This window comes from Scyliorhinus torazame, chromosome 16, assembly GCF_047496885.1.
Source record: "Scyliorhinus torazame isolate Kashiwa2021f chromosome 16, sScyTor2.1, whole genome shotgun sequence".
NCBI classification, from domain to species: Eukaryota; Metazoa; Chordata; class Chondrichthyes; order Carcharhiniformes; family Scyliorhinidae; genus Scyliorhinus; species Scyliorhinus torazame.
Genome location: NC_092722.1, coordinates 60,169,796 through 60,185,521, shown reverse-complemented (window position 1 = coordinate 60,185,521; position 15,726 = coordinate 60,169,796). Strand labels below are relative to the sequence as shown.

The 15,726-nt window shown below is 43.3% G+C and overlaps 1 protein-coding gene across 7 annotated transcripts in view; it reads right to left on the bottom strand.

The window, feature by feature from the left end:
* hspg2 (heparan sulfate proteoglycan 2) overlaps positions 1–15,726 on the bottom strand; it is a 644,821-nt gene that overhangs the window by 305,632 nt on the left and 323,463 nt on the right. The gene's annotated exons all lie outside the window — the stretch shown is intronic.

Genomic DNA, 15,726 nt, shown 5'->3' with positions numbered 1-15,726 from the left:
AACCCAGTAACTCCACCAAACACTAATGGCAATTTTGGACACTGAGGGCAATTGAGCATCGCCAATCCACCTAACCTGCACATCTTTGGACTGTGGGAGGAAACCGGAGCACCCGGAGGAAACCCACGCACACACGGGGAGAACGTGCAGACTCCGTACAGACAGTGACCCAGCCGGGAATCGAACCTGGGACCCTGGAGCTGTGAAGCAATTGTGCTAACCACTATGCTACCGTGCTCATAGATATATGAGCGCCTTGGTTGTAGCAATCAGGGGTAAATAGATCGGGATGTTACCCGGTAAAATAAATATGAATAGAAAGGCGACAACAGCTGAAAGAGATCCCAACTTTTGGCAGGCCTTTAAAAATCTGCGTCCAAAGAACTAGTACAAATTTGCAAATCCTGAAATTGGACACCATGGCTTTGGTAAAAGCAGGCCTTTGACAAAAAGGCAAGGTGATCTGCCCAGAAATTGTCTCCCTCTTGTTTGAAGCCCTCCCTGATGGCTTCAACTGGTTTCTCTTCCTACCTGTGCAAATACATATATATCAGGATGTGTTTTCAGTATGCTGCGGTGCACACAGGTGTGAAAACAAAAGCATCTACCTCCGTTCTAGGGACCATCCACTGCACACATATAGCACGTAGAACTTCCAATTATGTGAGTCTAGAGAAGCTGGGGTTGATACCCTTACAGCGAAGATTAAGGGACGATTTAATAGAAGTGTTTAAAATGATGAAAAGCTTTGATAGTTTTTCCCTGTTCCATTAACCGGAGGGTCAGTGACCAGAGAACCCAGATTTAGATAAGTGGCAAAAGGGGAGATTATTTTTAACACAGCGAGTTGTTGAGGTCTGGAACGGGCTGCCTAAAAGGATGTTGGAAGCAGATTCAACAGTAACTTGCAAAGTGGAAATAGAAATATATTTGGAAAGTAAGGATTTGAAGAGCTATGGGTTTAATTGGATAGCGCTTTCAAGGAGCTGGCACAGGTTTGTTGGGCTAAATAGCCTCCTTCTGTGCTGTGTATTGTGTACTGTAATTCAAATTCCTTGTGGTCATTATTATAGCTCTGTTGCCCTCTCGCCTAATAATTGCTCAACTGCACAATTTGCATTTTTAATTTTACTTCTTGGTGTACTTTTTGGTACAATGCACATCAATTATAAAGCTACCATCAGCAATTAGTTGTGAGCAACTATTAACTGCAACTTACTTTTTGAATAGTTCTTGCCAGACAATAAGTCAGTGGGAGCATTCCAACACTTCTGCACTAACTAATTGAGTCCAGTTACCTCCCCCTCCCAAAAAGCATGCTGAGTTGGCATAAAAGTTTAACAATATTATTATTTATTGATTTCACACAGTAACGGACAGAAAATAATCATTTTACTCAGAAAAATACATTACATATGCGAAACTTATGAAGAAACAAACACACACACCACACACGCACAAGAGCCGAGGGCAGCATCAGCAAACCTGCACCAACACTAACTAAAGTCAACAGTGACAAAGTTTCAGAGGAATCAAGGCAGCAAAACAGACGGCTATTTATTATGAGAGCTGGCAAAGCAAATTAAACAGCAGACTGGAATTACTGACAACCATGGGACACCAAGGGCAGCAGAGATCGAGAACAGCAGGCAGATAAGATTACTGTTCTGACTATAAACCCTTAGTTAAGGTCTCCTCCTTACTATACACCACTAGGCTAAATATCACCCGAACACATTCCATAGGGAAATGCAAAAGGACCCTGTCACTCAGTTGTGTATACCAACTGGGTGTCAGCAGGAAACATTTCCATAAACTATCATAGCTCAGAGGCCTCATGTAATCAGCTAACCTTTTATTTTTAAAAATTCTAACAAATTGATCTCATTGAACCATAGAATTCGTACAGTGCAAAGGAGTCCATTTGGCCCATTGAGTCTGCACCGACCCTTCGAAAGACCACCCCATCCTTGTAGGCCCACCCAACCTTTGGACGCTTCGGGGCAGTTTAGCATGGCCAATTCACCTAACCTGCACATCTTTGGACTGCGGGAGGAAATCGGAGCACCCGGGGGAAATCTACGCAGACACGGGGAGATTGTACAAATTCCACAGTCACCTGGGGTCGGATTGAACCCGGGTCCCTGCCGCTGTGAGGCAGCAGTGCTAACCACTATGCCATTATGCCGCCCCAAATGCTTGAAGATTAATGTGAAGATTTAATTTAAAACACTTCACACAAGAACATTCATTTGCATGTCGTTAAGACACTTGTGACACATCAAAAGCATTGTCTACCCTGTGATCATCTCATTGTTATACTCAAATTTAGGACAAAACCCGAATGTTCATTTCTAGCTGATATTTCACATTAGGACAATTTATCCTTGTTCTGTCATTAAAACAGAGTACAAATCCACAATGCTCTACAGTCAGGGTCACACAGCAACTTGAGCAGTGGCAGAAATCCAGGTGTTTTATGAAGTATTAATGACTCCAAACAATGAGTGCTGTATTTCATTTCTGGGTCTAGTCCCCACACCAAGGTAAGAGCAACGCATGAATCAGCTTTTGAAAGAGTCTCTATGAGATACACGAGACCTGCAGTGGAACAATATTTTGCGTTTTAATAACCGCCCTCATTTTAAGCCTTCCTTCTGTAAAATAGCCGATTTGGGATTTTCTCTGCAGTTTCACATCTGTCGGATTGTTCCTGACATTTGCTTCATTTGGTCCGGCAGTGCTCTTGTGATGCGCTTTGGAACGCTTTACTGTGTTAAAGGCACTATTTAAATGCAAACTGTAGTTGCTGCTGGACAGGTTGTGTTTGAAGTTGCCCGCTTCATTCAAGATATTTTACTGGGAAGCTCAGTCACAGGCTAGTTGTATGGATTAAGCAAAGGTCAAACTGGGCTCTTGCATTGCCCTCAATATCTGGCTACTGAATGGGAAAGTCATGGTACTGCAAGATGGTCCAGACTGGATGGGCTGCTGGAAAAAGAATTGTGGAAATAGAAATGTTTGAGTACTCATCGAGTTTACAAACCAGTGCTTCCGACTTCACTGGAAAACTTGTGGGTTTCAATTGGAGCTGAGGTTTTAATAATCTGTCTCCCATCACATCAGAGCAACCAACTAGTTTTAATATGTCTGTTATTAGCACAAAACTAGCACTTCCATTGTTAAAAACAGCTAAGGTTTATGTCTAAGTTTTGCTGTGGCCAGTAGCATGAGGGGTTAAGTGCTCCTTACTCATGGATGGAACTTCTGATAATCCACTCAAGTGTCAGCCACAGGTGAATGATAGCACTCTGACCTGGGAGTCAAAAAGGCTGCAGTTCAAATCACACTCCCATATCATCTAGGAACTACACTTCAGTGCAGTCCTGTCATGGGTGAACATTTTTCGAAGAGACGGTGAACCAACATGTTCAGGTAGGCATAACAGCATTGACGAGGAGCAGGTGAGCTCTCCCCCCTGCACCAACTCATACTTCTCTCCCAGCTTCCCTAAACTCGCAAATCGCTACCCCAGGAACAAATCCTTAATTTCCTTAATCCCCCTCTCATCCTATCCCCGAAACCTTGCGTCCATCCTCCCTGGCTCAAACCCATGATTCCCCCTAATCGGCATCCTCTCTGACCCAGCCCTCCGCTTAAAGTGCTGTCTAAACTGCCTCCAAATCTTCAACATGGCCACCACCCCGGACTCACCAACTGATTCACAGTCCCTGATCTCACTGCTACCTGTGCCCAGGTAACTAGTCACTCAGGTGAGAACAATATTTTCACGCATAACAGTGACTGTATTTCAGGAGCAATTGATGCACATTGGGACATCCATAAAATAGGCATTGGATTATTAAATTGAAAGTTTTTTTCCCATCATCCCATTTCCTGGAATTATCTGGATAACCTCATTACTGGATAGTGGGATAAATGGATCAGCCACTATTGAATGAGTGCTTCAAGACTGATAACACAGCCTTCATTATTGGAATTCCATAGAATCCCTACAGTGCAGAAGGAGGCTATTCAGCCCATCGAGTCTGCACTGACCCTCTAAAAGAGCACCCTAACCCCGTTACCTCACCTAACCTGCAAATCTTTGGACACCAAGGGGCAATTTAGCATGGCAAATCCACCTAATCTGCACGTCTTTGGACTGTAGGAGGAAACCGGAGCACCTGGAGGAAACCCACACAGAGACAGGGAGAACGTGCAAACTCCACACAATCATCCAAGTCCGGAATCGAACCCGGGCCCGTGGTGCTCTGAGGCAGCAATGTGCAAGAGCATAAAACAAAATAGGCTGTGAAAATACTGTGCTGGCCATATCACATTTACAAAAATAAAGTAATATTCTCTTGATTCAGTAACCCCGGAAGGCGAGTTTGTAAACTTTCCAAGTCTCCTTCAATTTGAGTTGACTAGAAGAATCCTAGTAAAGCATTTTATTGGCTGACTGCCAAGATCTAGAGGACACAAATGACATGAGAAGGTTGGATTGTGACAGGAGCTCCAATATATAAAGTGTACAAATACTAGTTTACTTTTTGCCCATCCTCCAAAGTAACATGACCGCCACGAATAATTTACAAGTGAGTAAGAAAAGTAGTCAAATACTCACACAATGTGCCAAATATTGGACCTGACCTGGTTCAGGACTGTAACAATCAAAACAAGGAAGACGAAACAAAGACATGCCACAGGAAAAGGATAAGCGATTTGCACCGCCTCACAGTTCGACTGCAATGCTCGTTGTTTTGTATAACAAATGCACACACAGAGACACTTAAAGCTTTGTTCACAAAGAAAGCCACCTGCACCCAAAAGTAACTGGAATAGATTGAAGTCCAACTAACCCAGCACAGCACCTCTTCCCAAAAGGATGCAAAAAGGATTGGGGAAACAGAATTACAAGCATACCAGCTGGCTTGTGCATCATGGGAATCTTACCTTGCAGGTTTGTGGCCTAGCGTAGCCATTTCTGTATGGCTAACCAGAACAATTCTTGCACCAAACAAAAGGCCTGAACCTATAAACACTTTATTACATCAAGTGTGTTAAACACCTAAAACAGTGAGGTCTTAAGATAGGCAAAAATATTAGAAGCATTCCTAATAAAATAATAATACACTTCAACAAACTATTCCTTTGCTTCCTCAACAGGAAGATGAGAGATTATTTCAAGGACATATGATTAACTTGGTACTGATCACAATGGGCCATTCAGCTCAGATTCAAGCAATTGATGGGTAATCACATTACCTGACAGCTTCCAACTTACCACAGAAGAAAATAGGGAATGGGGGCGAGCGCGAATGTCCAAGCACAATGTACCCTGAATAGCAAAAGTGTCCAAGCATATTGTACCCGGAATACCTTAAAACTTTAACTAATAGGATTGTTTGTCTGAGAGCGGCTGACAAGGCCACTGCTCCCCTGCAGTTACAGGAAAAAAATAACAATAAACTTTGATGCATTGATTTTGATGTAACATTAATGCAGCCCATGCTTAGGCGCTAAGCTTGGCACCTCCTGCGAATTTGAACAAAAGTCTATTTGAGGCTCCCACCACAAGAAAGGCATCACACTGTCCAAGCTGGGTACAAGCAGAAAGTCATACCCATTGCCAGACCTTCCAGAGTCCACTGCTGTACGCTGGTACAGGTCTGGTTGCATATATTCTCCTATTGAGAGCAGGACAAGCTGCACTGGCAACAGGCGAGCTATTTTACTCTACCATCTTATGGATACGGTCTTTCACAGGCTACTCGAGGGGCACAGGGGTTGCAGTCGGGACAGGGAAGAGAGCAAGACATTGGAAACAGTTTTAGATTGCTCCAGTAATAAGCCAGTAACACAATGGGCTGAACGGCCTCTTTCTGTGCTATTATTGCTTATGGTTCACTGTTGAGCAGTGCGTCTCACATTTATGAGACAAGGAAAACATTTGCTTCAACATGACACACGGTGAAGCCTTAATTAACATTTGACACCTTACTACTGCTCTCGTCTCAGAATTCACAAAGGTTCAAATATACTCAAGATGATGGTCACTGAAAATGATAAATAGTGACTTGTTCGTCTTTCAAAGATAATTTTATTTGCATTCCTAGAATTAATTATATATTGAAAACATTTGAAGGTCCGACAGCATGTTAGAGCTGAAAGCACATAATGTGATTTCGAAAATTTAGTTCCTCACTTGTCCGAGGCAAATGCCTCACACCCAATCACCTCATCCTGTAACTTTATGGTACAGAATGTCGCATAATCATCCGGAAATATACAGGTGTCAAAGAACAGAATAATCACGGTGGCCCAGTGAGATGCTAACTCATGCGGCAGCTCCGGTAGATAAGAAACCCAGGCCTTTCGACAGTGAATTGCACTTATTTAACAAAACAGACACACCAGGAATGACGGCCACATTTTTTAGTTAGATTGTTGACTATTTTGATGCTTCACACATAATCAGAGATATCACCAATGCTCCCTTGGTGTTGACAGTTATCACCTAGAAAGAATGGTCGACTTGCAAACCCAGTAAGAGGGGATATTTTCTCAGTGTTGTAATAAAATTATAAATAAAATAAAATTAGATTTTCAAACATCTTTTTGTGGAACAGCAGAAGGAATTTAATGCACTCCCCCATGGTGAGCTTGGGGGTGGGCGGGGCATTTAACCAGGCGAAGCGGTTGGTGGGTGTTGATTCTGTCACTTGTTAAGTCCGGGACAGGAAGCTTGTGGATGGCCTTTCCACCCCACTGCCAATTGAGGCCACACCTCACTGCTTCATCTCACTACTGCTGGTATTTTATTAGCAGCAGACGAGGGAGTCACTATGCTCTTGTCACCGACCCTCCTCCACCATCTTCCCTGCAATCCCCGACCTGTGACCCCATCCCACCCTCACTCACCTTTGGCCTGGGGTCCCTCAGCAATCTTGGGTGGCTCCCTGGGTGCATTACTGATATCAGCCACCCCTCCCACTCACACTGCCTCCAATGCACAGCTTCCAACATCTCATTGGCTGGCAGATCAAGGGGGCCAGGATTTCTACCCTCGGGGCTCCGTGATTCCGGAGAAGGCCCCCAACACTGGTTATGTAATGAGACAACCCTTCCTGAAGAGAGGTGACACAGGGCCCTTGGTGGCTCTCCAGCTGGCAGGAAGGACCGGTCAACTGCATTAAACACTGCCCAGTGTCCGAGTAACGTGAATGTACTTAGTGTAGCATGTTTGGGAGGATCAGGAGACTATAGGCCTATGGTTCCCTCAGCTCTCCATCACCTGGGTTTTCCTTGCCTCATGTATGGGTCTATTGTAGACCTACTAATAAAAGAGATTGATTCCTCCAAAGTCATTGCAGCCTGTGAATACCAATAGGGTTAAAGACAAACTAGATGGGGCGTGATCTCTTTTTATTTGGCGGTTCCTAAGTTCCCATCTTCCCACATACACTTAAAGGAGCATACAACATCGGGCAGTTGGATACCGAATGTTGGCCTGTTGCAATGTTGCGGGGCCTTGATGTTTGGAAATGGCTGTTTATAGCTTCACTGATGAATGCTAAATCAGGACAGCAAGTGTGGTTAGCATCAGCAACTTAAGAAATATACAAATCAATACATCATGGATGTCAACTTCACAAAGCCTACAAGGCTCCATGATATACACCCATGATTACAAAGCTAAAAAACACAGAAACAAGAAAAAAAGTTGGACAGTGCGGATATATCCAGTAATCTGACTAAGCTCTATTCTCAGTACGTAGCCACCCAACATAGGAACAGGGGTCAAAGACAGGGCACTCGGTCTAATTCTGTGATCCATCATTCAGCCTGGTGAAGTTCAGTTCTCGAAGTGCTTGTACCTTGGAGCAACATGGAAAACGATAGCTCGACTAATATATGGTAAACCTGAGTGAAAGTCAGAATGATGATGTTTAGCTGTAGAGAAATCACAGGTCACTCAACTAATCCTGAACAAAGGAGATTGTGAAAATGGTGACTGATATCATTACGAATCTTTATTGTCATAAGAAGGGAAACCACAAAATTGTTTTTAAAATGTCAACATAAAGGCAATATAGAAATAAAATGACTTAAATAGCAGTTAGGAGTTCAGCAGGATTTAAAAATATAACAGCTTTTATTTTTAGCTTTGTAATCATTGTCCAGAAGGCACAATAGCTAAAAAGAAAACAAAATGTGTAACACCAAAACAGAATGGAGGCAGGGCATTTCCTATCTGTTATTCTTTGCTATTTCTGCAGCTTTATGGAACAATGCCATTGCCTCGAAATGTTCATTAAATTCACAATCTCCACAGCAAACGATCAATGGTGATTTTAGCTCTGTTGAGCATAAGTAGGGCCGACTATGTTCTGAACAATTGCCAGGAACACCCTTTTTATGGGGAGCTAATAATAATTAGCCTAATAATATCAAGTCAGTTGAAACTTATTTCAACAATAGGTCACAACTGGTACCTACTGAGAGATCACTGATTGCCGGTGTCGGTTCAGTTTGTCAACTATGCGCTAGTTCACCGACGTGTGTGTGTGTGTGTGTGTGTGTGTGTGTGTGTGTCAGGTCAATTAACTTCTGGACAAGACGTCCGGTGAAGGATTCCACCTTCCAAGGAAGTGTACCAGATTGATTTCTTCTTTGGCACTTTGCTATGTCTGTGCCATCATCTTTAATGTCCCACTTAGAATGGAAACTCTTTGCGGGAATGGGGTGGTGATTACTGACCAGTGAGTATTATACTTCCTGCTTCTTCGCAAGAAAGCCCATGACTGAAGGTTATAACAGAGTTATTTAACTTTATATAATTCATTGGCAAAACTGTGATCAGATCGATGGCCTTCCACAGATTCCTACATAGAAACGGCCTCATTCTCAGAACTATCTTAACTTTTTAATAAAAGGCAAGCAGGAAATGAGAGGAGCGCTCAAAAGCTCCAGATTTGATTGAAAGAGAGAAAGAGAGAGAGAGAAAGAGAGAGAGAGAGAGAGAAAGAGAGAGAGAGAGAAAAAGAGAGAGAGAGAAAGAGAGAGAGAGAGAGAAAGAGAGAGAGAGAAAGAGCCATTGAGGATGTAAACTACGGCGTATATACAACTAAATTTCTCCTAGGACATGGTAGGATTTGTACTACGTTCTCGCAGTGACATATCGCCAGTTTTTCAGTGATGATGAGCACCATTTCAATTTAATTCATTCTTTATTAACCAGCATCCTGTTAAAAAACAATTTCATCTGTTTGTCCCTAAACCATGGGCTCGCTTAGGCTGTGGCAGAGCAAATCACAAATTTCACCATGCCACACTTCATGTGGTGGGAGTTGTGTCACATTGTGTCAGATGGGTGGCATGATGGCTTGCACTGCTGCCTCACAGCGCCAGGGACTCGGGTTCAATTCTGTCCTTGGGTGACTGTGTGGAGTTTACACATTCTCCCAGTGTCTGCGTGGTTTTCCTCTGGGAGCTCTGGTTTCCTCCCAGTCTAAAGATGTGCAGGTTGGGTGGATTGGCCATGGTAAATTACTCTTAGTGTCCAGGGACATGCAGGTTAGGTTACAGGGATAGGGTGGGCTAGGAGTTGGCCTGGGTAGGGTGTACTTTCAGAGGGTTAGTGCAGACTGGATGGGCTGAATGGCCTCCTTCTGCATTGTAGTGATTCTATGATACTCCACTTCTCATAAACGTAATGTCATGCAAAGTGGCTCACTTCTTCACTAATTATTGACCAGATTAATTGTACCCCAGGGTGACCACTCGACTTTCTCACTCTCAACATTTTCTATTTGAAAATGTGGAATATGGAGAAAAGGCTTCATCTAACAGTCTATCTTTTTAAGGGAGTGAGTTTAATTGACTAGGGCTGAAATTTTCTCTCTCTTCCCACCAGTGGCATTTTCCGGTCCCACCAATAGTGACCCACATGGCGTGTTCCAAGTGGCGGGGGTTGTGGGGGCGGGTGCTTGCAGGGCATGCAAAACCGTGTAGACGTCAGCAGAACCAGTCATTTCTGCCACCAGGAAATACCACAGGAGGTGCTGAAAAGTCCCACCCGAAGATTTTCTTCTAAGGTACTCACATTAGACTGAATTTGAACACTCAAATCCTACCACGTCCTTGGAAAAATTTACTGTGGTTAAGGGTGTAGATTCAAAGCAGTCCATTATAAGGATCGGAAGAAGACATTTTCAGTTTTCAGCTTTCCAGGATGCAAAGTGGCTTCAAGGAGGCTAAGTGAATAGGCAACAAATTTGGTAGATGAAATAGAATGTGGAGATGGGTGAGGTTATCTACATGGGTAGGAAAAACAGAAATACAGAGCATTTTCTTAAATGATAAGAGGCTGGGAAATGTTATAGAGACCTGGGTGTCCTTGTTCATGAGTCACTGAGATCTACAGCAAGCAGTGAAGAAAGTAAATGGTTGCAAAAGAGAAAATGCTGGAAAATCTCAGCAGGTCTGATAGCATCTGTAGGAATCGAAACGAGCTAACGTTTCGAGTCCAGATGACCCTCTGTCAAAGCTAAAAGACATAGAAAGTGGGAAATATTTATACTGTGGGCTGAGGGAATGAAAGATGAGTCATAGCCACAGAAACTGAGGGAAAAGAGCGCTGATAGCCACAGAAACCAAGGGAAAGCATTGCCAATGGTAGTCCCCAGAGAGAATAAAAGGTGTGAAAGATCAAATGGCAGACAAATTAAAATCAGAGGGTAAACTGTGACAGATGTAGATGTGCGGGGAGGGGGGACATGGGTGGGAGAGAGGTAAAATGAGAAAAGGGGGGGGGAAGGGGAAGCAAGAGGGAGAAAAGGTAAGGAAAGGGTGTTAAGATAGGGGGAAAGAGCAGGGAGGGGGGAAATGTATATAAAGAAAGACAAGAAATAAAGAAAAGGTAGAAGACAGTTCAAATGAAATGGAATGAAAACAAAGGGGTCGAGGTGGGGTAAAGCTAATCATCTAAAGTTGTCGAATTTGATGTTGAGACCGGAAGGCTGAAGGTGCCTAAACGAAGATGAGATGCTGTTCTTCCAGTTTGCACCGAGCTTGGTAAATGGTATATTAGCCTTTATTACAAGGGGATTTGGGTAAAGACGACTTACTGCAATTGTATAGAAACTTGGTGAGACCACCCATGGAAGTGGTGTTTGCAGTTTTGGTCTCCTTCCCCAAAGAAAGATATATTTGCAAAAAAAGGGAATGCAACAAAGGTTCAGCAAACTAATTCCTGGGAAGGGGGGAATGTCCTATGAGGAAAGATGAAATAGACTGGGCCTTTATTCTCCGGGTTCAGAAGAATGAGAGGTGATCTCCTTCGGACATAAAGAAGTCTACAGGGCTCGACTGGGTAGATCGATGAAAGGTGTTTCCCTTAGCTGGGGAGAGTCGACAACGAGGGGAGGTGTGTCTCAGAATAGTGGGTAGTCCATTTGGGACTGAGATGAGAAGGAACTTCTTCAGTCATAGGGTAGTGTACCTTTGGAATTCTCTACCCCAGAGAGCTGTGAAGACTCAGTCATTGAGGATGTTCAAGACTGAGAGATCAATGAGATTTCTACATATTAAAAACATTGAGGAGTGTGGAAATTGTGCAGGAAAATGGTGTTGAAGCAGATTAACTGTGATCTCAATAAATGGCAGAGCAGACTCGAAGGGCTGAATGGCCCACTCCTATTCCCATTCCTGATGTTATGTATCAGCAGGACTTCTCCACCTACCAAGTTCATTCCTGTCAATTCTATACATGGAAGAGTTTTGTGCAAACTCCATTTTGGAATCTCTATAGGTCAGGATTGGAAACTAACTCAGACCCACCTGTAGCTGCACATGAACAAGCTGAAAGGTGCAGTGCATAATGTTCCATCAACTGAGCATTGGTTGGAACTTTTAACTGGGTTTGCCAGTGCCCTTGTTGTTGGTCAACAAGTGGAGCAAATTGGGGCCCTAAGAGTGACCAATTGTCACAGGAGGAAGTCCTTGAGCATTGAAGGATATAGAGAGGTGCTCTGCAATGTAGCTCAGCCAACCTTACTTGGATCGTTTTTAAATAGTGGTTCCTGTTTTCCTTCTAGCTATGGGGCAAAGGTGTGCTTCTCTGAGCAATGTAAACTCATTCAGCTGGATGATTGAGTGTGACCCATGCTTGTCTGGCCCTCTGTTGAACCACATTAAACAGACAGCCCGTAGAATTAACACCTCTGGAAATCGTTTACAGTCAATAAGCATTGGAAGGAAATATCTGAAGTGACTGGAGGAGGATAATAGAACCAGGATCATCATCATCACATGCGAGAAAAAGAAAGGCGCACAAACCTGGACTTCAGTCAATTGAAAGTAAGAAATATGCATCAGCCAAGCGCTGGACTCATGGCATTAAACAGTCAAAACTTGCTAATAAAGTTTCACCATATTTCTGAAAGCTCAATGGATGGAACATATTTGCCGGTATTCTCCGACCTCGCCCGTGGCTGGGATTCTCCAGTCCCGCTGCAGTGGATGGGGTTTTGGCTGAGCGCCAAATTCTCCGCTCCCGCTGTCAGTGGTGGCGGGACGAACAAGACCCAGAGAATTCCGCCGTTAACTCGTTTGTCCATTTTAACAGCAAGTCAGATGCAAATGTAAAATGCTGTACTCTGCCTTATGCTAGTCAGCTTTTCAGCACCTAAGTTCGGGATGGAGGAAAACATGTCTTCGCGTGGCTTAACTATGCAAACTTACCATTTGAAATGACGGAAGCAACTCTCTCCTCATGGACACAAGGCAGATGGGAGATAAACAGTTGCGGTCCCCAGAAGATGGCCTTCTATAAAGTAGGTTGTCATGAAATGTCCCTGAATGTTAACCCTGTTGTTCTCTCCACAAATGCTGCCTGACTTGCTGAGTATTTCCAGCATTTCCTGTTTTTATTTCAGATTTTCAGCAGCTGCAGTATTTTGTTTTTGCCTTCCATTAAATAGGCTTTGGGAAGAGCATGTGCCAGTGTGTTACAGACAGGATCAGACTGCACAAACCCAGAAGAGATTTGTAATAATCTCCCCTCTTTCTTGGGATGAATACACATGGAGAATAAGGAATGGGGAAACAATAGATTACTTCATTGGGAAGATGATTTTTGAAAAATCACAAATCCATTTGCTTTCTAGTCTGTATTCGGTGCTGAACACATCAAGATTTTATTAAATACGGTACACTTTAAACAGCAATGTGTTATTTTCTGTCCAACAACTTTGAAATGGGGGATTTCAATCCCAGTTTACGAAAAGGGTTTAAACATTCTCAGAGAAAACAGCATTCACGGTGTGTGGAAATGATCAATATTAAGTGGTGATGGGTGAGTGAAATAAAATGAGCCAGGCATTTAGCCCAGGTTCACCCAGAATCAGAGAAATTAAAAGATTTGAAACCTGGTCTTTTACCTTCATGTTGCCTTGAGTTTCTACACGTCCACACATTGCAGACCCGATCACACAGATATGGCTAGTTGACATTTGTAGTTAACAGATTGTTAAATCTATACAACGTAAGGGACATAGGACATGCAATGTAACAAGACAGATGCTCAATTTAAGTGAATGATCTGTAAAATTATCAGCAGGCAATTCATAAGCACTCGATTGCAAACAACCTAGATGTATGTGGAGGTACAATACGAATCCTATTTTCTTTGGGGGTCAGCGATTCAATATTTGAGTCATAAAGAGAGTAATGCTGTTGAACTCAATAAATTATTGCCGCAGACAGGCTGCAGTACAGATTATTCAAATAGAACAATGAGAGAAACCAAGTGTGTCACTTGAACTGAGGTAGTTATTTGCACCTCATTGCTGTTAGAGATGAGCTACATTTTACTTTCACAAACTACATTGCATAACACCTTCAAAACTTTTGACAAACTTTTGTATGTTGTTTTATACAGCTAAGTGCAAAAGAATCCCGATCAGTTCTCTGTGAATCTCCGTCTTACACTTCAGCAAATGAGATTCTCAAGCACAAAACGAGCTACCAGGTGGATGTTGTCTTCACATATTTTTCATTAAGAAGCTGAACTCTGAAAGCCAGCACAGAAACTCATCAATCTGGTATAATTCTTATTGGGATGGCTAGGCGACCCAGTGTAATGTAGAGCGGAAGTTCCTTGTTTTTGCCATTTGAGTTGACATAATGCTGCTGTCCCCCTCGCAGCACTTGCAGGATGTCGAGAGCAGTTGCTTTCTTCGTCTTTCTCTTTCTGCCTCCTGCCAGTTTCTGTCTGGGGGGATCGATATGATCACATTTTTTAACCTGTGACCCATGTATTGGTCGACTTTCAACCCTTTTTGGTGACGGCACAGTCACTGGCTGCGCCGTGGTAAGCGCCAACTGAGTTTCCACCTTCTTCCTGGCGGACACAAATGTTGGCACCGAGCTTGTTTTGCTTGCAATTATAGGCTGTGCTGTCAGTAGGGGCAATGAAGTAGCACCTGAATTAAAGAATGTCTTTCCTCTCCTATGGATGGAAGCACGATTACGATCAGCTGATGGCGGCTGCTTGATATTATGCCTCGGAAAGCCACCTCTATTCCGTACTGCTGCAGATAAAGGTTTCACAGTTGCCTTAACATGTTCGGTGGCTGTTTTACGAGCATGTTTTGTTTTATCCTGCGACTGTGCCGAAGCTTTTGTACCAGGTTTTGGTTTATGCTTCGAGTGTCCACTTCCATTTTTAACGGGGTTGGTTTTACTTTTAGACTTTGTGACCGTTTTACTGCCAGAGTTTACTTTACCCTTAACTTTAACTGGAATTGTTGCATTATTTAGAGTTTCCATGTATCTGGGTTTCATTTTCTTTCTTGAGACCTGTAAAGGTGATTTTGGGGGTTTCTTAAGCACGGCTGTAGGAACTGGCTGAGTTGTCAAATCCTTCGGCTCTACAGCGACCGTAGTCACCTTGGAATGCGATGCAAGTGTGGTCGATGAGACGCGTGTGGTTGCAGGCTTCACGTTTAGAGCTGATATAGCTGTTGTGGGGATCTGCTTAACAACAGTTCTGCCTTTACCAAACAGAGCTAAATTTTTATGCCTTTTATTAGGTGATACTCTAAATTTCTTCTTAACCTGGATTTTGCCAGTGGATTTCACACGTGTCCGCGCAGTTGTCAAAGGAGCTACGGTAACTGCTACTTTTCGGTGAAAGCGAAATGTTTTGCTCTTGACTGGTGGCGGGGTGGTGAGAGTGGGTTTTTTAACAGGAGGTCTTTTAGAAACAAACCTTGAGGTTTTGTTGTTGCTTCCATGAGATGAAGGCTTCACCTTCGATCTTGTCCTGGAGTACTTTGTTAAAGGATTCACAGGAGAGCTGGTGGTAATTTTACTGAGATCTGGTTGGTCACTGTTGGTAAGTCCAGTTCTCCTTTCCTTCATCTCGGAGATCTCTTCTGCCAAAACTGCAAAGCCATCAATAAGAATCTCCAGCCGGACTTGCAAAGCGGTCAGCTTGTCCGTGACTCCTTCGTACTTCCACTCCAAGTCAGAAATCAGCTCATCTTTGGGCTGGGCCAACAACATCTGGGTGAGGTTCTTCAGCTGCAAGCTCAAATTATCTTGCCTTTTTTGCAAATGCTTGAAGCCATCTTTGAGGTCCAGACCCGAGTCCTCTAACATGGTCAGTCTTCTGTTGAAGCCGATGAGATGAGTTTTCATCAAGTGCCTGAAGTT